At 38.3% G+C, this 23,635-nt stretch overlaps 1 protein-coding gene across 1 annotated transcript in view; it reads right to left on the bottom strand.

Annotated features, from left to right (window-relative positions):
- ZFYVE28 (zinc finger FYVE-type containing 28) overlaps positions 1-23,635 on the bottom strand; it is a 164,129-nt gene that overhangs the window by 75,320 nt on the left and 65,174 nt on the right. Inside the window, exon 2 of the mRNA XM_067298298.1 lies at positions 3,287-3,427. The gene's annotated coding sequence lies outside the window, so the exon portion shown is untranslated. The remainder of the gene's footprint in view (positions 1-3,286; positions 3,428-23,635) is intronic.

Genomic DNA, 23,635 nt, shown 5'->3' with positions numbered 1-23,635 from the left:
CAACTGAAACAAACTGCTATAGTGCAGTAATGTGTAAATGAAAAGTGACCTTGATTCTTACTCATCACTATGATAATCAGCATCATTCTATACAGTCAACTCACAGCATTTGAAATCCAAGTTGCAACATCTTTAAACATTTAAAAAAACCATTTACTGTAAAAATTGTAATTTTATCATCAATCAAACAGTATTAAGGCCAAACAATGTAAGACAACATTGAGAGCTGCAATCCTTTAATAAGGAAGTGTCAACAGTCTTGAAAACTGAAGTTTTTTGCATATCCGTAGGAAAGCGCCAGCATGAGAATTATCACAGTACGATACCTTCCACTTGACTTGACTAATACTAAGACTTAAAATGTCCTTTTCGTTAAGATAGAAAAAATTAAGTATGTCCATTATAAAACATTACGTTCTTCAGGCAGAATCTTCTGTTTTATCTGAATCGGTCTACACACCATCAGAAACTTGGAACTCCATTAAACAATGGTCCCAAAAATTCAAAGTGTACCCAAAGATATAAACCACAGCTTTTCTGAAATGGTAAAGATCCAACAGAATATAACCTCTCTTTAAAAGGAATCACAGTTTGTAAGACTTGTTGGTCCTTTAGAAAACTGCAGTAACTTAAAAAGGCACAGAATAAAATTTCAAAACATCACCTGGTAATTAAGCAGAGACTATCAGTAACTTATCTGAAAATAAGCAACCCAGGAACAAACAAGAGATCGACCTTGTAAATTAATTTCAAGTCCAGATGAAAAGATAGAAGGTCACAGGGATTTTAGAAAACTTTGTTCCCAGAAAACACCGAAGTCTGATGGACAGACTATGTCTCAATAAGCTTTATGGAATAAACATCGAGGACAGTCTGGAAACCTTAATAATAAATGGGGGGGAAAAAAAGGACAAGATCGGAGCAAAGATTGGGAGTGTGCTTAACTATATCCTGTGGTCAGGAGTTGCTTTTCAGAAGCATTGCTTGAACCGGGGGGGGGGGGCCTTACCAGTGTGTGGTTGTTGTTGCTGGTATCACACAGGTGATAGCTTAGCTGCTACCTTACCTTAATTTGAACACCCCTTCCATTAGGGCAGCTTTGACCCCCAGGCTGACGTCCTCCTCATGCTCCGCAAAAAAAAAAACAAAACAAAAAACCCCAAACAAGCCCTTCGTTTTTACACAAAATGCTACAAAATAGAAGTCCTAATTAATAAAGCCATTATTTGAAATGACACTGGACTTTGATCTGACCTACCCTGCAGAATTTGACGAAAATTCTGAATTTCAAAAATAACTACACAAACAAATGCAACTACCTCAATCTTTTCTTTCAGCCCTCGCCACAGATTGCTTTGGTAGCAGCCAGCTATTAGAAAAAAAGGAACTACCAGGCTGCAGAGGTATTACGGGTCACAAGGCGGTGACCCAGGAACAAGTCAACCAGACTGACCAAGAAACTGCCAGAGTCTGCATTTCTTGCATTCCTACTAACAAAACATTCAGAGAAGCTGCTTTTTGACCCAGAAGAGATCCTAGGGTTTGCTGGGGCTGCCAGAAACAACCAGAAAGCCCACACAGCTGCAGAGAAACAGCGAATAAACTGTTATCTCCAGGGGCAAGACAACAAACAAGGAGACTTAACTTGCACCAGGATATTGATCATCCATCCTTATTATTAGAAAAATCTTTCCTAATAAAACACAGTCTGGATAGAGTTTGCCTAGAAGGGTCATGAAATGTCCGTTACTGGAGGTTTAAAAGAACAAGTCAGATAAATATTTGCAAAAAGTGATTTAGCTAAAGCCGATCCAGCCTCATCACTCTCGCTCCTGTTTTTTCTCTGATTCACTGAATTTTGACTATTACTAAACTTGCAATTTCCAGTTTGGTAAACTCTTAAATTCCACATTTTTCTCTGGTGACAGTACAGTATGAAAAAGTGAAGATCTTCAAAGTAGACCAAAGTATTGAAATCCTTTCTAATGTAAAAATACATTGCCTATCAACTGTTTCTCTGGAAATACTCTTCAAAAATTTGTATTTTTTTCATTACAAAAGATTTGCTGGCAAGCATGTAATGCCTCGCTTTTTCCCTTTTGTCAATGGGCTTTGCTAACTTAAGGTGAATGTTTGGTATGCTGGCCAGGGCACTTTTCTGCAAACTCATCTTAGTCTGATTAGTGATAAGAGTCTCCACATAATGAAATTTAGCACATTTTACTGTTAGTATCATAAGAAATAATAGCTAAATCAAAACAGTCCCTTTACATTTTTCATTTTTATTATAAAATTTATAAAAAGATTAATTTTTATTATTTTATTATTTATGTTTTATTTGGTGGAGATGTAATTAAATTTTTATTTCCATGGCCTTTCCATTTACAATTCTTCTGACTTGACAACAACAGTGTTTACTTTTGGTAGGAATTCCTCCCACCATGGTGAATTTTAGCTCACTTTTAAGTCTGGAGTTTAGCTCACTTTGTATTAGAGTGTTTTTCTTGTGTGTCATTGGGAGGCATAAGCATCCAAGCACTTGCTTTGTGCTTGTACAAAACGTACCACAAACGTTGTAGTTTCCATCTCTAAAAATGTGAATTTTACTACTGAAAAACTTTGTGTAGAATGGCTTAGAGCATGACAGGGAAAGTTAGATTTCTCCATTGCTTTTCAATTAATAAATTGAATCACAAGCCAATCCAAATTAGAGAGCCAGATTTAACTGATCTGGTCTTTGCAGTCTCCAATTCTCTTCCCTTCAGGTCTTGCTAGAAGTATGGTTCAGCAAATAATATGAGGAATCTCTTTTTAGGTGAACTAATACTATGTAACAGGAACTTACACACAGATTCATACTTTTTAAATAATTTACTGATAAATACCCTCCTTTGCATGGTTTCTCACTAGTTCCTTCTCATCTTCAAGGGTTTTTGCACAAAGCAGATATTATTTCCAAAAATTCACTGCAAAGCTATCAGCTGTCTTAATGTATTGCCTGAAATTTTGAAACAATTCTCAGGATCTAGTAAGCTGTACACACTTATTTTATATAAGGGAAACAAAGTCTTTAATGTGTAGTCTCATTTAAGAGGAAAGAATTTAAAAAAATTTTTTAAATGAGATGAGTAGTCATATGAATAATATTTTTAGGAAATATAACCTTTAGCTCAATAAAAGGCATACATTTACCAAAGGGTCATTTTATATAACACAATAAAACAATAAATTTAGATATACAAAAAACCCTACCACAATACAATCAAGAAGATGCCATTTTGATTACCTGACAGGAGCGAAACTGGTTGACCAGCAGTGTACATCTCTGTGGGTCTTTTCTTCCATCCAGACTGTCCAGTTCAGCTGCCACTTGATTTAGTTCCTCATCAGCATAGTAGAACTGAGCAAGGAGCTGTGGGTCTGTTCTCTGCAATGAAGAGATAGATAAATACCATATTACATTTTTTTGCTTAAAAAAAGAAGCACTTTAGTTAATGATATTTATTTTTTCTTACATTTAGGGCAGATCAGCAGTCCAACAGCAAGGAAAAGAATGATTTTAAGACATTTATACATACTTAAAATTCTTCTACTTTGAAGGAAACTCTCTCATACAACAAACCTGGAGCATTATTAAACCACCACTATCTCCAAAGCCCTGCTGGCTTTCTCACTAATTCTGCAATAATTATACGGTGGAGCAAACAGCTGAATCACAAGTTCTGTTTATTGAAAACAAAATAATACATTTCAGCTCTAGGCAAAATAAGCCAAAATTCCTTTCCAAGACGAAAACCCAAGAAAATGGTGATCTATCAAGCACTGTGATGGGCCTTGAGCAGAAGCTAGTGCACCAGCTGGTCAGATTTGCCACAGAAATCCTCATTTTGACAATTGCAGGAATCAAGTCACAGATGGTAAATGTACTGAATCTACCACATAAGATACCAGGGCCAAATAGATGTAAAGACTTGACAAAGCAAATAATTGGACCGAGACATTTCGGAGAGGAAACTCTGCCACAAATCTTCTGAGTGGCAAAGAGCAGAATTATCATGATGGATTTTCATCCACATTAAAACCAAATAGCAATTATAATGGATAGAACAGAAGAACAAGGGAATCCATTACTAAAACATATTGACAATAGTAATAAAAGCATATGCCCTAAAAGGGATAATGTAAACATTCATCAGTGCCTGGAAATTCTGAGGCCTACAAAAGCTTCCATCAAAATATTGAAAAAATAACTGAAATCAGTGGCGGGGGAAAAAAAAAGATAAGAATTTTGAATGTTACAAGAGATTGGAGATACAAATGGAAGAAAGGAGCAAGTATCATTTTGTAGGTGCCATGAACTTGGTGAAAAATTCATGGGTTTCAGATAAGCACAATCTTTTCTTTCTAAGCAAGAAGTTAGTAAATCATACATAAGATCTTCAGAAGGAATGTATAAAATTTTTTTTTGTCCTTTTTAATCCAATTTGACCAAATAGGCACATAGTGTGAGAAACATTAGGACTATACTACCTGTAGACTGGGAATTAGACATAAAAAGTTGTTGCCAGATGAGACTGAACATCAAGCAGAGCAAAAAATAGCTGAAAAATATCTGAAATGGATTCTTAAAACATGGAAGAATCAAGCAGTATGAAATTCCTTTTACCAGAACCAGGTTATGTGTAAAGCCCAGGTTACATGGAAGCAATTTAAAGAAAGTCAAACACTGAAGACAAAAAATGTAAGAAAAATCTTACAGGTAAAGAAAATCATTGGGTAAAAAGAAAACATTGCTTTTAAAAATGAAGAAATAGCAAAAGCATAGAAATTACCAAAAAGTAACACATTTTAAATGACAACTAATGCAGATGTACCAGATACATCTATCAAAGCAAGTCATGCAACAGTACAAGATAAATGTAAAATAATAAAGAAAATATTCAATAGCAAAATGGAAGATAGCATGACTTTGAAAGACAAAATTATTCAGAACAATAAATGGCAAAAAAGACAAAAACACTGAGAGTATAATGATGAAATATATGTTGCAAACCTTATCATTTTCTATTTGAAATATAGAAAACATTTCCACTGTTATAAAAAGATAAAGTACGATATTTTTGAAGGGAAGGGCATGTGTGTGCAGTGAGAGTCGAAAGGCTCTCATTGGCAAACCCCAGGGTTAAAGCACTACTCGAGGTGATCGAGGCTGTAGTACAGAGCTGAATCACCAGACCACCTCACGTAGGCAGCCCACATGCAAGCACCCCCCTCCCCTCCCCCCCCCCCCGGTGCAGGGGTGCCCATGCCCCCGGCAGAGGCACAGGTACGCTGCGGCCCGGCCACCAGCGCCAAACCATCAGCTACAGAGATGGGGACCAGAACTCAGGAAACACAAACGCAGCCTCAGAAGTGGTGAGGGCTCAGTAAAAGCCATCATGAATTCTTGAAAAAAGCAGAGTTACTTCTGCTTCATTATCTTCAAAGAAGCATTCAACAAAACCCAGCGCAGCACGTTGTTCAATTCCCGGTTTTAGCCTGCACAAAATACAAACCCTGCAGACAAACCCGTTCAGGCCAGTACAACAGCATCAAAACACGCACAGCTGTACAGTCCCTGAGAAGGAACAACATTGCATTAATACCTTTTAAAGGGACCAGTATATACCCTCTGCTCCTGACAGGAGCAAAAAATTAACTACAGCAAGTATTTTATTGTAATAAGACAGCAGAAAAAAGATTCAGTCTTGTGAATGCTGCTAAATACCACCGCAGTGTTAGTCGCTGCACTGCTCCTCAGTCAGCAATTTCACGAGACAGCAACACAATCTTTTCCTGAAAGCAGACGCACTGACTCGTGTCCTTACACGCCTTGTTTGTGCGCAAACGTAAGGAGTTTAAGGCTATCTTCGATATTATTATGAGCTGTAATACTGCTGCAAAGCTTTCTACATCACTAGGTCAAGCCATTAAAATTCTGAGGCAAGTCACCGATGAAACAGCTTTTAAAGGAGCTGAAACACGTAGTAATTAAAGTGGTTTTTTTTCCAAAGGGAAGCCCCACACTTACTACAAATTAAACCCTTCCAGTCTTAAGACTCTTCCTCTTAATCCCTTCAATGTTATCTTTTACTAAACAGCTAAGGTACACTAAGCAAATGTAAAACAAACATTTAGTCTTGGACAGTATCTTCACTACAGCCTTGACATAAAAGTACCCAAGGAGAAGGACAGAGCCTGCAATACACGGTAACAAAACCAATGAAACAAAATTCAGAAAGAATGAGAGTAAGAGGGAGGCCATCCAATTAGACCTAAGCTCAATTTAGGAGTTTAAATTTCTGTATTTACAGAATAAGCCTCCGTACAGCATTTTTCAGCATCTCCTCCACCTAACTGATTATTTCTGTTTTTTATTTTTTACTTTAACATTTGTCTACATCCATTAAAACCTTCTAGACAAAGCTGTTAACCAAAGATGCAGGAACTCAAGTGCTAAATTTTGGCAACACATGACTGTTTATTTATAAGCATCTAAATTGCACTGCATAAGTTAAATAGGGCATCTTAATTAAGACTGGTTGGGAGCAAAAACCATACGGATGAGTTTTTCAGCTCTCAAATGTCTCATCTTTCAAACTGGAGATACAAAAGTTTTAATCAAGCTCTCTCTGCTGTGTTACGTTCACGTGGCTCAGCAGCGTGAGCTTCGGTTGTGGCATACGAGCTCCCTAGCAAGATGAAGCTGCATGAAATTCTCAGTCTCTGAGCATGGGGCCATTTGAAATGAATATCCACAACTTTCTAAATTCAATTCGTTCCGATTGGTATCAGAAAATATAAGATAACACCATTCGCAATGCCAATTTTCGCTTTCAGTTGATGCAAAATGTGGTTCAAATGATTCCTTGTGAATTACTTATTACTCTTCTTTGGAACAGCATAAATTAGTAATTCCCATCCTCATCTGTTTAAATTAATAACGTAGAAGACCTCGTTTGAAAGTCCCTGACAGAGAACCTACCACTTAGCCTGGTAGTTTTTTTTCCAGGAATTATTACATTTACCATCAAATTCATGTACGTAATTTCTTGCTTTTCTTTGTTGCACTTCAATTTCTAGATAGATATTTGCTCATTTTGCCTTTTTCCACTAAACCATCGAGTTTTTATGTTACACTTATTCACCTATTTCTATTTTCCCCCCATCACCCTGGGAGATGACAACGCGGCTGTTCCCCGCGTTCGGTCGGCTGCGAGCATCCCAACTCAGGCACCCAGGCAGGGGTCACTGGCGCTCTCTAGGAACGCCCTGCCGTCCCCGTCTCTAACGCTTCTTTACACTTCACATCTAATGTTCAAACGGATTCAGCCCACTAAATGATCCAGGTTATTCTGTGCAGCTATACTGTCAGCCCATGATTAACCACACTACCAGGCCACATCCTCCCCCAATTTTAAATCATCGTTTATAGATTGGTGATTATTTATTATACTGATTTATATGATATACATTGACTATCGCTCCAACCAATACAAAGACGGGAATCAGTAACATATGTTTTTAAAAAACATTTAGCTATATCATACATATTTAATTTCATATAGCACATGAATTATAAGGGACCATCTGGACAATATTACATCATTGTGTAATACTGCAACGTTCCAATTTTCTCTTTATGAAAAATCACCCACTGATTTTTTTTTTACTTTTTTTTTCTTTTACTTTTCATCAAGTATCACTCTTCATTTTCTGCTCTCATTATGTCAGAGATTTAAGCTTGGTATACCATTGAGAAGCTTAGTATATCCAGCCTACAAGAGAAAATACTACAGGACTATTGAACTTGCTACACTCAGCTTTTGCCAGTAAGGTCCTACCAATGACTGCTCACTAGGATTAGATGAGTTCAGTTTGTTGCATAATAAATTCTGATTTGACTTTTAATCAGGATTTATATGGACTATAAGAGAATGTTAAAAGGAAAACAATTTGAGAAAGATGTGGACTACAGATTCACTAATTTTTATGTTAGACTGTTAAAATTTATCTAATAAATAACAGGCCTGTAAGATTACTTATTACAGGTTATCAGATGAAAAGACTCCATTGTCACATCTTGTAAGCAAACTGGTCTTTGTCAAAAACTGAAGTTGTAGCTAGAAGAAAAGTGTAAAGAGATACACTTAGAGGGAAAGGAAGGAATTTTAGCACGGACAGTTCTTCATAGGACAAAAGCAAACAGCTAGAGAGAAAACTGATACTACAATGAGAAGGCAGGATGCTAAAAGATAAACCTCAAGCTGTTCAGTAATTTCAAAGTTTGGGTATTGCTTTGAAAAAGACATTTCTAGATATACTGATTCTTCTTGTGGAGGATTTCCTGCTTGAGAAACAAAACTGCAAAAATCTTTTGTGCAGTTTTAAGCACAGACAGCTTTTGAGTACGAATACTGTTTCTTTCTCATCTGTCCAACACATTAAAAAATATGGTCTTATAAACATAACTGACATCAGCCCGTATTGAGTAATAAGCAGTTTTAACACCAATGAGAACTTTTCCACGTGGTTTCTATGATCCCTTGTAGGGAAGTAAATCCCTTCTTGAGGCTTTTTCTTCTACTGACCATCACAACATGAATGAAGGCCCCCCCCCAAACCCCCCCCACAACAGATGTCATCATCACAAATGAACAAATGAGAAAAGACTGAAGCAAGTAAACCCTACAGATGAGCAAGACCCTAGCAAGTGATATAATTATCTTCTGATGCCTGCCAGTTATCCTCAGGAAAATAATGTTCATCATTTGCGAATTGCTTCAGACCAACAGATAATCCCCAACCCTGCTTAAAATAACACCCTGGGACTGCAAGCGAAGGCTGCGGATCTCAGTGGTTCATTTGCGCTTTTCTAATATTCTAAGCATTTATGTCTCCCCAACACATTTAGAAACCCCAACTTAACCCCTATGGAAAAAACATTAATTTTATGCATTTTGCTGATGGTAAATCAGCATTGCTTCTTGACCAGAGAACAATGTAAACCTCTCTCCACTGGGGAAACTTTCCAAAGGTGTTTGGTAATGGTAAAAGGTTCATCTGGCACAAGTATATTTTTCAATTATATGTTGCAGCTACTGCATCAACAAACATTTGCAGGAATGTACTGCAATACTGGGTGCAACTGGACAGTTCAGGTGTGATAGTTTTAACTGCTGGAAGTGCCACACTATGCTACCCTTCCTTAGGCAGCATTGGCTAACACACATCATTTACCTGCTCTACAACTTCTCTGGTGCTGCAAGTGGTGGGATTCTAAGAGCTGAAGCTGAAGGGAAAAGCTTCAGAGAAAGGCCACAGTGTTCACATCTGTGCAACTGTCTTTCATCCGTACAGCTTCCTTTACTCCCCCTTGGTAAGGAACAGGGTGGTGTATCTCTATTGCCAAGAGCCCAATTGTTTTTGGTCTAAATCTGTTTTGTCTACTGTATTTGCAGGGAAAGGCAAGAAGGGTATTGTCACCTAACCAATCAGCCTCAAACTCTCCGTACTCTCAAATAAATGCTGCAGTTACCAGAAAGTGCCAAATATGAACAATTACTGCACAGCACAGAACTCCGGAAAGGTCTTCACAAATGGCAGTACATCCCCATTGAGCTGAGAGTTTAAAAAGACTATAGGTTAAGAACTTGATCCCAAGCAGAAAAAAAATGCCTAACATTTTGGAAAAACATTTATTATACAAGATGACAATGTGTTCTGTGTATCACAAAGCAGAATTAGGTTCCGAGTGTTTTAAATATATTGAATTATGCAGTTAGATACAATGTAGTCTTTTTAAAGCTTAAAACTGATGTTGCATGAAACTGATTTTAAACACGCAACTTTCTTAACCGGAAAGAAAAACTGTTTTGGTCGAAAGTAATAGGGTTTAGGCTGCTCAAAACCCCAAGTTTCTCCATTGCCTATGTGAATAGTAATAAACTCAGTGATGAGAAAAAAAAGAGCGAAAAGAGGGGAAAAGTGAGGTCTACATGAGTCACAGATGCATTAGTAAGCTTGATTGGCAGATGACTAGTTCCAAAGGTCTAAGGTACTTCTTCAGAAAGGAGTCCGGTAAGTTGTTTGGTTAAGTCATTTCATTTCTAATTCACATGCAAGCAGATGTACTCACGTCCTTTCTTCTGGCTGGCCCTTCACATCTTTCCAGTGCTTTTAAAATACTAGTAAATACTAATAAGAAACAGTCCTTCTCAATATGGAGTCACAATATCTGAGAGTTAATTTCAAATTTTATTGTTTTTAGTAGCAACAATGTCTTCTCATCAAAAAAAAGTGGTTGGCTACTCATTTACAGTATGCAATATTTTTTATCTATTGACACTTCCTAAAATGCTATTCCTCAAGGAAAAAAAATCCCCTCAATGTTCATTTTGTAGAATGCAATGAAGTCTTAAAAATACTGAAAACACACTCTTCTAATTAATTTTGCTGGTTTTCTGGTGCTGCTTCTGTCTAAAAGGAGAAAGGACTCAGTTGGTAATTGGACAGGAATATTCGTAAAGAATATAAACACTGTGGAAAAGCTACAGACTGGTTAAGGCTTTACCAACTGCTCTGTGTTTGTCTGTAGAATATCATTTCACAAGCTAGAAAGACAGGTGAGCAGGTTAACTCAGGGGAAAAAAAATGCCAGCAGCAGCATAAGCAAAAAAAAAAAAAATCAGTAAGTGATTTATTAACAGACTACAGAAATCAAGTGGATGAAGCTTTCCAATATGAGCACAATCTTCAGAAAGCACACTTAAATCTTTTGCTTACCCTACAGCATGGTGTAAGAGTATTAAAAAATAAAACAAAAGAAAACCCTGATACTGGTCACACTTAACTGGAATAGCAAACGTTTAAGAATATGTCAACACAGTCAGGTTTTCACTCATGATGAATTAAGTCATTATATAGAGTTTCTATTTTTGAATGCTCATAATACCAAACCAGAAAGGCATGTGCTCAAATCCATATTTTCCGGGGGAAGTATACAAGCACATGCTTAACACACATTACTTAAGCTTGAGGTTGTTTACTTTGCTGAAAAGAAATGGACTGCAGCTGAACTATAGCCTCTATTTCTAGGAAAAAAGAGAGATACTTCAAGAGGAGGAAACAGTTTTCCGTAGAAAAGTCAACATGCTAAGCATGCAGTCATATGTGAGAAGTGATGGTGCTTCACTTCTTCCATGTGAGGAATGGGTAACCTGCAATGCCGCTGCTCCCTCAGCCTACTGCAGACCTGCCAAGGCCTTCTGACTCCACAGACACCTTGGTTGCCTCCTGCTAAACCCACCTGTGGCTATAAGGAGTCTTAATTCTTACCTTTGGAGAAATCTGAACCTGTGAAACACTTACTAAAAGCCTAGTTCTGCAGCTAATTTCCCTGACTTGAGCTTTGAATAATAATGTTTCATTCTCATTTGCTGCAAGAACATCAAACTTAAGGGACAAATATTTACTTAGAATTATCAAGTACAGCTTTTTGGGATATATATCAAAACAGACAAATTATTCTTTAAATGCTTGTATGCAGTTTTCTTCAGATTTGTCTACATTTTTGTATTTAAAGTCAAACATTACATTGAGTATCTTTTCAAACAAGACAGATTCAGAGATGTTTTAGTGATTTGCTACCTATCAAGAGGACCATTGACAATTTAGCTCCCTGGGTTGGTTGATGGATCGACTTCCTTGCCAGGTCTACAGGCCTCCCCTTAATCAGTGGACCACTGTGGTATTTGGAAGCAGCATCCAACTATTTCTCTCCAATAATGCAAAACCCTCTGTCTTGCTAAGTCACACACCTTCATAACTTTCTGTATTACAGGACATTTTAGCCACTGTAATAATGTTATAAAATGTTTATGAATGTTTAGAAACGTTCCTAAAAAAATCCTAAACACTGATATTTGAGACAAATAATGACCTCTTCTTGGACATATCCTCAATGTTTATATTTTTCTGATAAGTAATTTGCAATACATTTTTTTCTTTTAGAATCAGACTTTTGTTCTAAAAGCACATTTAGTCCAGTTTAAGGATTGTTTTGCAGCCTCTTTGAAAAGCTCCATCTTGCTTTAGTTTGCACATATGCTAATGATAGGATTTCTTTTTCCTCCCAACCTTTGTAGTTCCAGTATTTTGTTCATGTTTAGCAGCCGTGGTAGAATGCCCATTTTGACTTGTTCAATACCAACCTATTTTAAACAATCTGCCATATACAATATTTGACTTCTGGATCAAGAAATAAATGTCTTAATCAGGGCATAGACTCTCCAACAAGAAAAAAACCCGATCCAGCAATGAGTTCGAGCCTGCTGATTATACAGGAGTTATCACATAGTCCCGCTCAGGTATTAACAGGCACAGCACATTACTTAGCTTTCTTTGCATTGAAAGAGCATCCTTATTTTTGTCTGCCTCAGCAAACTTGCTGAGGATGAATTTGAGGTGCTCTGTACCATATTTATTAAAAGCACAATCATCTGTGTAAAGCTGCTTGTACAAAACCTCATTTGCCTTGTAAGAGGCTTTCAATAAGCTCAGGTTGAACACCTTGCCAGATGTTCAAAATATAACAGCTACCTTGGCATCAGATCACTAGTGCAATCAATCATTGCAGCAAAAAAGATTTCATCAGAACATTGCTCCAAAATGCATTTGCTCAAGTCCAGTGACGACAGAAACCGATCTTATCAAGGTACTCATCACATGAGCTTTTTCCAGCTTCTGCCTTCCATTGGACAACAATCTCAAAGGAATGCCTGCATAAGTAAAAGTTTTTATCTATTTCAGCTAACTCATATAAACGAGTAGCTTTCTGAGTGCCATCACTAGTCAAGCTGGGTTTCCTACTCTGTTTTACAGATAAGCAAGCTTCAGTTGAAGTTTGTCCTGCGCTTACAGCAGTGTGTTCATGCTACTTGTGGCCATTCCTCAAGGAATGCACTCACAACACAGCCCTTCAGTCAGAACACTTAACACCGTCTCTCTTCTCCCCTGGGCAGAAAGCTCCTACCTCCACACAACTTTTGGGAACGTACTTGCTACTGCACTGAGGATTCTTCTGTCAAGCTTGCTTGAACCTGAACAGTGGCTTTGAAAATTGCCAGAAGACAGACAGACAAAAGGCACCAGACAGACCAACAGCATGATTGCATAGGACTTTGTAACTCCTGCAAAAAAAGACTTTTAGAACTTTCCATCCATAAAAAAATTACATAAGCACACCAAAAGCATAAATTTGCTGCAAGACAGTGAACTGGATGACAGTGCATGGCAGGACGCTCACCTGGGCCCTGCCCGCATTCCCCTGCTGAACTGGATCTTTTTGCTCAATCAGGCATTCCTCGGCCTTTTCAGACAATATCCTCAAGGTCTGTCCTTGGTCTCCTGGTCACATAGGAAACCTCTCTTGGGAAACAAATGGGTTTGTACAGCTATTCTTGTTTTCTGTGCTAGCTCAGCATACAGTTTGAGTTTGACCATTTCTCCTCATCACTAGGCATGTTAGATAAGCTATATCAGTCTTTAGCTACGGGGTGGGGTTTTTTCCCCCTCTTTAAACAGGTTCCTTTAGAAGCCAAGATACCAAAGGTATAAAACTAAGAAAAAATTAAGCACAAACACGGATGCTTTTCAAGCATATATTTTCCTGAGCTGGACAGTTTTATATTCTTTTATTGAGGGTGAAAAATACAAACAACAACAAAAAAACCCCCTAGTCATTACACATCGGTGTGCCACACTAGGATTTCAGAATCATATATTGTCTCTTCTGGCAAGATCAAGTTCTGAGACCTGTTTGTTGCCTGTTTAGTTAAATCTAAAAATCAAACACAATTACAGTACTACCTATTTAATCAAGAGATGCTCCTTTTCCCCACATACTGGAAAAAAGCTTTCATCAATGCTATAACGCATACAGCCTATTGCCTTTTATTCTCTATTGATCAGCAATATCAACTTCCAATTCAGTTATTCAGTAAAGCTTTCACATTATAATTATATATGTATAGGTTGTTCTCAACTACATTCGGCAAAATTCTGTCTGACATTTTCTTTAATATGTTAAAAGCCAAAAGAACCAAAGGCATTAACTGCAGAATGAGGCAATTAATTCCCAGTTAAAAGTAAGGAAATGTATTACTAATAGTGCTCATTGTAGTGTTTATAATATTTTGGCAGGAATAGGATTTAGACTAGTTTTCCTTTGCTGTATTTGATAATAGCAAAAAGCAACACTACATTGAAGACACTAAAAAAAGGGAACTCAGATTTTTGAAAAGTGAAGCACATTTAGTTCATGCAACAATATTTACTCATACACACACTCCTCGATTCGTTTCAATATAGATACCTGCTGCAGGTCTTTACCAGCAGCCAGGAATAACCTTTCTCACCCACCAAAGCTCAACTCCCTTCCCTGCTGGTGCAGGTAGGGAACCTCCGCACAGGTTCTACTGCTCCCACGAACCCAAACAGGCACCGCACCAAAAGCGGAGGCAGATGCATGATGTTTCTGGCATACAGTGGGGGAAAGCGCTCCGGTGCTTACAAAGCCTTAGAGAAGAACACCTTCTGGAGTTTCTGTATCTTAAAGATCAAAACCATTACAGGTTAAGGAGTTCAACTGGTTTTACCACAAATACAGCATCTGACAGAAGGCTCAGTATATATGCCACCTAGGATCAAAGTTATTTATTACTTTTCAATTGAGAAATAGTGAATATTTTTCTCTGAATTAAAAAAAAAACAACATGAAATCAACAGTGCAAGTGTCATTTTTTGCCATTTCTGAAACAAAGTTCTTAATTATTCCCAGTGATTGCAAGGTTACTCTGAAAATAGATGGTAATAGTTGAATCCATCCCATCATACACATCTGTCCATTTACCTTTTTCTTTATTGAAGAGGAAAAGGAAGTCCAGAATTTATTAACTGGAGATGACAAGGGCAAGAACATAGCCTAGAACTGATTAAGTTAGGGGATACGCGTACATTTGGGAGAGGCATCAAACATGATTTGTATTCCGTGAAACAAAATGATGTTGTTTGGAACGAACTGAAAACACAGTGGCGTAAATCACGACGGCACTATGCTTCTACTCCCCAAGCAGCTGCTGCTCATGTTTGCCTACAACAGTCTAAGCACTGCTCAGGCCCCAACACAACTGAGGACAAAGGAAAGGGAAATCACTGAGAGAGGGGGAAAAAAAAACAACATACTAGTAGGATGGTGGAAGTACCGACTGATTACAATATGACATATTCTGGTATACGCATATATTCCATATACTGCAAACTGATTTCAAAAGTTTTACAGCAAAAAATTAATTTCCAGGAGGTATATGAATGCCAATTGCTTCTGAAAGGCCAGTTTGAGACATGGGTTCTCTCAGTTAAAGAAAATGATCGAGGCATGAAACACCACAGTCACTTTGTTCAACACAACACTAAATGCTCAGGCGCTATGATGAGGAAGGTACTAAGAGTCTAAAAGTATAAGATACAAAAAAGCACAAACAAAAACACCCAGACTGAGATAGAAGCTAACACCATTAATGGTGTTGCAAGCAGTGCAAAGACAGGAAAAAAAATCTAAGTAATCTAATTTAAAAGATGGATTTATAAGCCCAGCACAAACCTCGCCTCCTCTCTGAAAAGCATGTTTGAGTTTCACAGTAAATCTAGCCCTCCTGCTCATTAGTAACTTCTGAGGATCAAATGTAATTTATCACACAGCAATCAACTATCAAAGCTAACTTCTAAAGCCATGATGAATGCAGCCCTTCTAACAAGATGAATGCTAGAGTAAATGAGGCAACTTTAACTTCATTAGCATTATATTATGTTATATTAAATTATGAATATTACATTAACTTTTATATATATACACACATATATATACACACGTGTACATATATGTGTGTGTGCACACGTGCATGTGCATGCATGCATGCATATATTCCTGCTGCAAAGTGTGAGAACTGTTCCTGACTCAATTTTCTGTCCATTGCAACTAACTATATCACTAAAGATAAAGCAAATTTTTTGTGAAAGACAATTTCAGGGAAACTATGCAAGTTATTTTATTCTATAGAATAAACTACACTACCTGTAAACTGAAAAGTTGCCAAATTACCAGAAGAGTCATTAGAAGCAACTTCATTTCCCAGGAAACAATTTCATTAAAGAAAACATGAAAAACCAGGAGGCTGCTAGGGCTCCTGAAGATCATATGTGTGTCTCACCACAAAGCTGTTGGCACTCTTGTGGAGACGTATACGTAAAGAAAAGACAGCCTGCCTTAATTACCCCAAATTTATAGAGCGGAGCCCAAGGAGACTGCAGTCTGCCACCCCACCATTATCAGCAATAACCAGAGCAGTGGGACCCTGCTGCTCCTGTTGCAGCTGGAACTGCTTTCACCCCAGTAGGCATGTGGTCTAATAAAGCCTTGCTGTTCCTAAAGGAGACCAAATGGAGAACTTTCTCTCTTAAACACCGAGTTTCTCTCTAGACATGTTAGTATATAAAAACTCGTTGGCACTTAGAGCAAGATATACTCCGTGCAAAATTTTGAAAAAGAAAATCAGAATTTAAATAGAAAAGTCTTTTGTTCCTTTTTTCTTCACACTGCCTAGGCCAATTTTGATTCAACACTCCTCCCCATGCATTGCCCTCTGCAACAGATGGGAAAGCTCCCTAGCAGAACACTGTCATGCACACCAAAATGAATTGTAGCAGAAAAGCACATGACTCTCATACATTTCACATACGGAGGAATTTATTCTCACTTACAATGGACGATGCTACAATAAAGCCTTGCCCTGGTATCTCTCACTACAAGCATCACTGAATTCACAAAACTGCAATTTGGAAGAAGTCATTGTCTTGTTGCACCAACTCAGTCATATCAACTTCCTAGAAAAATGGGGAAGCCACAATGCCAGCCCAGAACAGCACCTAAAATGTCATATTTCTTTTGGAAGGAATAAGGAGAAACTGAGACACAGCAATTTACCAGAATTAATTTTAAGCTTGTATTTTCCCTGTATCTATTTTTAAAATCAGGCAACAAAAGAAGTACTCAAGGTTAATGTTCTACAGTCACAGTAAGCTAGCCAGGTTTAGGCTATTCCCCCCACCCCCCAAGCCAGCTGTTATCCCCAAGGCTGTTTTGTTGCTATCATGTCTAGCCTAGAAGGAGAGAAATAAGTTACATCTATCTGAATACATAAGGGGGAAAAAACACAATAAAACATAGTATGTATTCAATCTATATGGAATGTTTCAGTGCATAAAGTATTCACGCATTAAGGATAACCCCCTCCTTGCCAGCCCGCAGCTCAGAGCTGGAAATCCCAGAGTAGATGTACACTCCGGAGTTCAAATCTCTTAAGACACCAGAATCACACTCAATAAAAAATAAACCCTATTCAAAAAAGCACAAATGAATCTGGCATCAGGATTAGACCTCAGCTACAAGAGGTTGTCTAAGGCTCCTGGCAGCATTTTAGCTGGATGAAATAAAGACAATAATTTGCAGTTAAAATAAATACAGTTATAAAGTATTGTTCTCTCTTCATTTTCCTACGCTTGTCCCAAACACAGTTTTATCAAGCTTTGTATTATTTTCTCCCCAGTTATCTCAAAATCACTAGGAAGGCTTAAAACAAGCAAGCAAGCAAAAGAAGAGATATGTATTGATTCACTAGGGAATCACTACCATAACCAGAGATAGCAGTCTACATAATTCCATAAAATAAAACTGAATATAGCCAGAAAGTCACATATCCAGAAGGATGGCTTTCCACTAAATGACATGGCTTGTACAGGCACTGATAAACAAGATGTCACATCCTAAGTGGCAAAGCATCCCCAGCACACACAGCATAGTGCGAGCGTACTGTTGAAATTTTAGTACCTATATTTGTTTAAAGAACATGGGATGCAACTCTCCCTTAAGCCACGAAAAACATAGGTTCAGCACTCTACAGACAAACCTCCAAGTTCTCAGTCGCAAATTATCACAAATGTACCATCCCATTCACTAATACACTACTGAATACTTTGAAAAGATGTGAATATACATCCTTAGTAGTGAGACAAAATCTCTGTCTGGGTCTCTGGACTAGCTAGTGGTTCATTGCTTCATTTTCCCATCCTTTAAGAGAAGGAAGATACTACTTACTGATTCTGTGCTGAGGTTTACTTGTCCTGCCTAGCCAAACTCTCCCTAGATTGGGATAATGTGCTCTGGGGAGTTTCTCCCCATTCATAAAACCAATGCAGTTCCTATCTGGGAAAAAAATCAAAAGCAGTATTTTTTTCAGACTATTTCTTTGGTTAGTCTGTCAGCTTGTGCCAGGAAAAGTTTTGATTAGGCACAAGCAGCTACAGCACCACAGGAAGAAAGAGGAAAAAGCATTAAGTGAAGCAGCCCAAAAAAACCTTCTGGAAATTTAGTATGGTCAAATCACAGCCACATTGCATTGAGAACTGAACATTAAGAATCTGTCCTAGCTTTAAAAAGTTTTATACCCAAAGATGCTACAGCTCTGCATCAGGAAGACTGCCCAACCCCACATGAAACCACAAAAGCAAAGCAAAAAGACAAATTCTCCAAGGGCAAAGCATATTCAGGAACTAACAACAAATACAAACTTTGCCTTCAAAACTTGACAGTTCTGTACAATGGATGATGTAGCTATGCCAAAATATTTTTGAAAAAAAATCTGATAAGAATTGCTTATTCATGGAAACACTTTCTTCTTAATTCCCCATATCTTCTCTAGGACTAATCTGCTGCGGTAGCCCTCCATTGACAAGTCTTTTCTCCTCCAAAAATTAACAGACTAGAGTAGAAAAGTCCACGTCATCCTTGACGGCTCCAAACTCTGTGTGTGGTTTAGCAGCCCTGGCTTATCCCCCCAAAACTGAGGATCTTACATGGTAAAACAGGGTCAAGTATAACATGCAAAGCACCAAGGTTTATTTCAAAGAAAAAAAAATAGTAGTCATGTCCTAGAGAGATAAAACATGCTACTTTTGTTGGACAGTGTCATAAACTTGCCCTGATAGCTCTGTGCCAAGTATAAATAAGATACCTAGGAACTGTGATCAAACCAATAAAAATTAAAGCACTAGAAACTCAATGATACAGAGAGAATGGCAGAACAAGAGAAAGTGAAGAATCTCCTGGAAAACGCATCTACTACTGGAAAAAGATGACAATTATTTTCCTTTTTTTTTTTTTTCCCCCTCTCATATGAGTGATGGAAACACCTTGGATTAAAATTCCATTCTGCTTGTATTACAGCTCAGTTTAATATACTAAACAAATTCCAAACAACTATTCTGTACTTGCTTCTGTGCTTGTATGCTAACAATACCTGACCTAAGACAAAGCCAAGTCTTGCTTCAAGCCAAAAGACAACGTCATGATCATTACTGTAGATTCCTCAAGGAACCAGCAAGTACAAAATATTGCCTTGATTATCAAAAGTCAGAAGAGAAAAGCATGAAGGACACTTTCCATCCATGAGAGAAAAATACAGGAGTGTAATCTAGTCAGTGGAGTTAAATTTCTAGTACTGACTGCAAGTAATTTTAGCAGTACCATACTGTAGCATGCAGTGTATACACTCATCTGGAGTGTATACATTCTTATAGAAACACTCATCTTTTCACTTTCCCTAATGCCTTGAAAACACCAAGTCTCCTGGAAAAGTTGGCAAGAACCATTATGCCGCAGCAAATTAGGAATACTGAAAAGGGAGGAGAAATGCTTGAGTTCTATTCATCAGGAAAGAAACACTTCCTTCCACAAACACTCAGTCTTCATTCTTTTGGTGGCCCCAAATTTTTTTTCCCCTTAAAACAAAAATTCTACTGTAGTCTCATCAGAATGTTCATGATAATAAAAAGCAGAAAACAAAAAGTTTCAAATTTCTAATATGATAATGGCAAAATCATTTTTAGAGAACCATATCACCCACTAATTCTAACACAGTTCATGTCTAAGACAACAGAAGTTTGAATACTAATCTTAGGGCATCTGTACATTTTAAGAACCTTAGCAGGCAATTTTTGTATCCACATACATCTGTTTGTTATGGATATTTTGAATCAGCTTAAAAACAAATTGTAGAACCCCTGCAACACATTGAAAAGTTGGTTTATGTGCAATTATTATATTGTAGTACATGAAAATGTAGACTTAGGCCTAAGGCTCCCCAGGAATTGTTTGCTTCACCCAGGAAAGGTTAAATCACTTAAGATATTATTAAATGAACAGCATCCATTTTTTTACTTTTAGGTATTCAAGATGTCATATTGCCCTACTGAAATAAATACGAACTTGTTTGTATACACCCAGGTAAAATTTTGCAGAGAGGAATAATAAATTTGAAGACATTTCAAAAAATGCTACTTTGCTTCCCTATCCAGCATTCCAGAGCACAGTAAAAGACTTCCGTCTGTAAGAAATTCCTGCGTGCCTGTTTCTGCAGCATTCTACAGCATATGGATGAACAGCCAGACTGAAGGCAGACTTTGACAGATTCAGAGATTTATATATATGGGAAAAAAATCTTTGCTGGTTGCCATTGGAAAAGTTCACATAAATCACCAAACTGACAGATTGAACTGGTTGCTGATAATGAATGGATAAAACAGAATGCATCTTGCTGCAAAGCTGAGATATAACTTTTTCTTAACTCTGCTTAGCCTATCAATCTCACGTACACAAAACAACTGCACTGCAACATCCACTTTTTCTATGACATCTGGAGAAAGCAAAAGTCATTAGCACTAAAAAAAAAAATGAAATCCTCAACTCATAATTATTAAAAACAGACATGACAAACTCTTAATAGCAAAAAGTGGTTATTCATGGGTTTTATGCTACTCCTCATATTCCCTATCTTCCATCTTTAGGGTATTCACTTCTTAAGGCAAAAAACATGACCTATTTTAGTTTGGAAATAACCTAAGCAATTACAATTTTCAAAAAACTGCTGTGTCATTTTCTGCAATTTAATAACCCTGAAGAGTATAGTATTTATATTATCATAGTGCTAAGAAGCCTTCTTCATGACCTGGTTATGCTGCTGTGGTCCTGAATCATACTGAGAAACAATCTCAACTTCTTCATCAATGACCTGGATGAAGGGACAGAGTGCACCCTCAGCAAGTTTGCTGACGATACCAAACTGGGAGGAGTGGCCGATACACCAGAGGGCTGTGCTGCCATTGAGAGAGACCTGGACAGGCTGGAGAGGTGGGCGGAGAGGAACCTCATGAAGTTCAACAAAGGCAAGTGCAGGGTCCTGCACCTGGGGAGGAATAACCCCATGCACCAGTAGAGGTTGGGGGTTGACCTGCTGGAAAGCAGCTCTGCGGAGAAGGACCTTGGAGTCCTGGTGGACACCAAGTTCATGAGGCAGCAATGTGCCCTTGTGGCCAATGGTATCCTGGGGTGCATCAGGAAGAGTGTTGCCAGCATGTAGAGGGAGGCGATCCTCTCCCTCTACTCAGCCCTGGTGAGGCCACATCTGGAGTACTGCGTCCAGTTCTGGGCTCCCCAGTACAAGAGGGATGTGGCACTACTGGAGAGAGTCCAGCAGAGGGCTACAAAGGTGATGAAGGGCTTGGAGCATCTGACATAGGAGGAGAGTCTAAGAGAGCTGGGCCTGTTTAGCCTGGAGAAGAGAAGACCGAGGGGGGATCTTATCAATGTGTACAAGTATCTGATGGGAGGGAGTAAAACAGAGCCAGGCTCTTCTCACTGGTGCCCAGCGATAGGACAACAGGCAACGGGCACAAACTGAAACACAAGAAGTTCTGCCTGAGCATGAGGAAAAACAGCTTTACTGTGAGGGTGACAGAGCAGTGGAACAGGTTACCCAGAGAGGTTGTGGACTCTCCATCCTTACAGATATTCAAAAGCAGTCTGGACACAAACCTGGGCAATGTGCTGTTTGAGCAGGGGGGCTGGACTAGATGATCTCCAGAGGTCCCTTCCAACCTCAACTATTCTGTGATTCTGTGACTTATATGTTAAACAGCTACAGACATGTTATTCTTTCCCCCTTTCAACAGCAAAACAGACAACCTAGATTGAATCATCTCTATTTTTACTCAAGCTTTTCTTAAAGAAAAAATGTAACATCACATTTCTGCTGCATTTATTTACATTGCAACACTTTAGCACATGCATGATGTCAGGTTTATAGGTTCAGTGACAACAAACAAGTTGCAAAATACAAGAACAGAGGACAGCATATGTTGCTCCCATTTTCTTTTAATCAGAAAACGTGTACTTTTGCAAACTTATAATGCAGCGCTATCACTCCTCCCTCAAAAGTGTCATTACAATAGCAAACCTGAAGGTTTTACTTTGATATCTAAATGTTCATTTCCTTGGACTAACTGTGCCAGCAAACCAATCATATGTTTTCAGAGGCACTCTAAAGACAGCATACGAGCATGGCTATTAACCGAGCAAGTCAGCTCACACAGCAGGAGAGGAAAACACACACTGAGAGTAGGGTCTCTCCACACTATCGCTGCCTACCCACGATGGGCAGAATTAACTGAAACTGACAGTAAGAACTCTACAAACAAATTCAGCATCTTCTTAGGTTCACAAAAACCTGTAAGTTGACAGAATTTTTAAAGATAGTAAACGGAACCCAAATGTATTCTCATTCCAAATACATGGGAAAACCTCTATCTCTCATATACAATAAAGAACAGCAATACAAGGATGGAACAAGTGTCTGTCTAGCTCAGGATCCCATTATCAGCTGTGGTCACAGCAGATGCCTAAAAACTATGTGGATAGGTGGACTCTGCAGCTAAGCAACTTCCTGAACTAGAGTGGTGTCTAGGACTCTATTTTTCTTCCATTTGTCCAGTTGCTTTTTGAAAACAGTGTAAACACTGGGCATCTGCAGCATCCTAAGGCAAGGCACCCAAAAGGACTAGCTAGCACTGTGTTTTATCTCAAATCTTAGAGCAAGTAATGAGCTAAACCAATTTGCCTCATCGAGGTGTTTGCACCAAGTTTGTCTGTTAGCATACAGGATCCATGAGAAGAGCCAATTCAACCTGAAACAGAGACAACAGGCACCAGAGGGGATGGGAGGAAGGTCTATATAGCCATGCTTGCTGGGGAAGAAGCATCTTCCAATGACTAAGGAGGCTCTCCGGCATGCTAAGGATACCAAGAAGCACGCTTGAGCCTCAAGGCCTCTGCCATAAATTTGTCACAAATATTCTGTAAACATGCACATACTGGAATACTGCTTTTTGGTCATCTCCAGTAAATAAGGAAGAAAATCAAGAAAATAAGAGTATCTGCTCCAGCAACCAACCTTTATTCATGTCCCCTACTAAGGGGTCACTGAAAGGATGCTCATGCATATTGTTTCAAAAGCAGATATAAGCACAAATATGATTAAATATGGATTTTCACGTGGAAGGATTTTATTTACAAATTAAAAATTAGGGGAACAACCAGACAACAGATTAGGGTCTATAAAGCATAGAACCCATTAAGATTTAAGAAACT

Source organism: Apteryx mantelli, chromosome 5, assembly GCF_036417845.1.
Source record: "Apteryx mantelli isolate bAptMan1 chromosome 5, bAptMan1.hap1, whole genome shotgun sequence".
NCBI lineage: Eukaryota > Metazoa > Chordata > Aves > Apterygiformes > Apterygidae > Apteryx > Apteryx mantelli.
The sequence above is the reverse complement of the archived record's forward strand: the minus strand, read 5'-3'. Positions and strand labels throughout refer to the sequence as shown.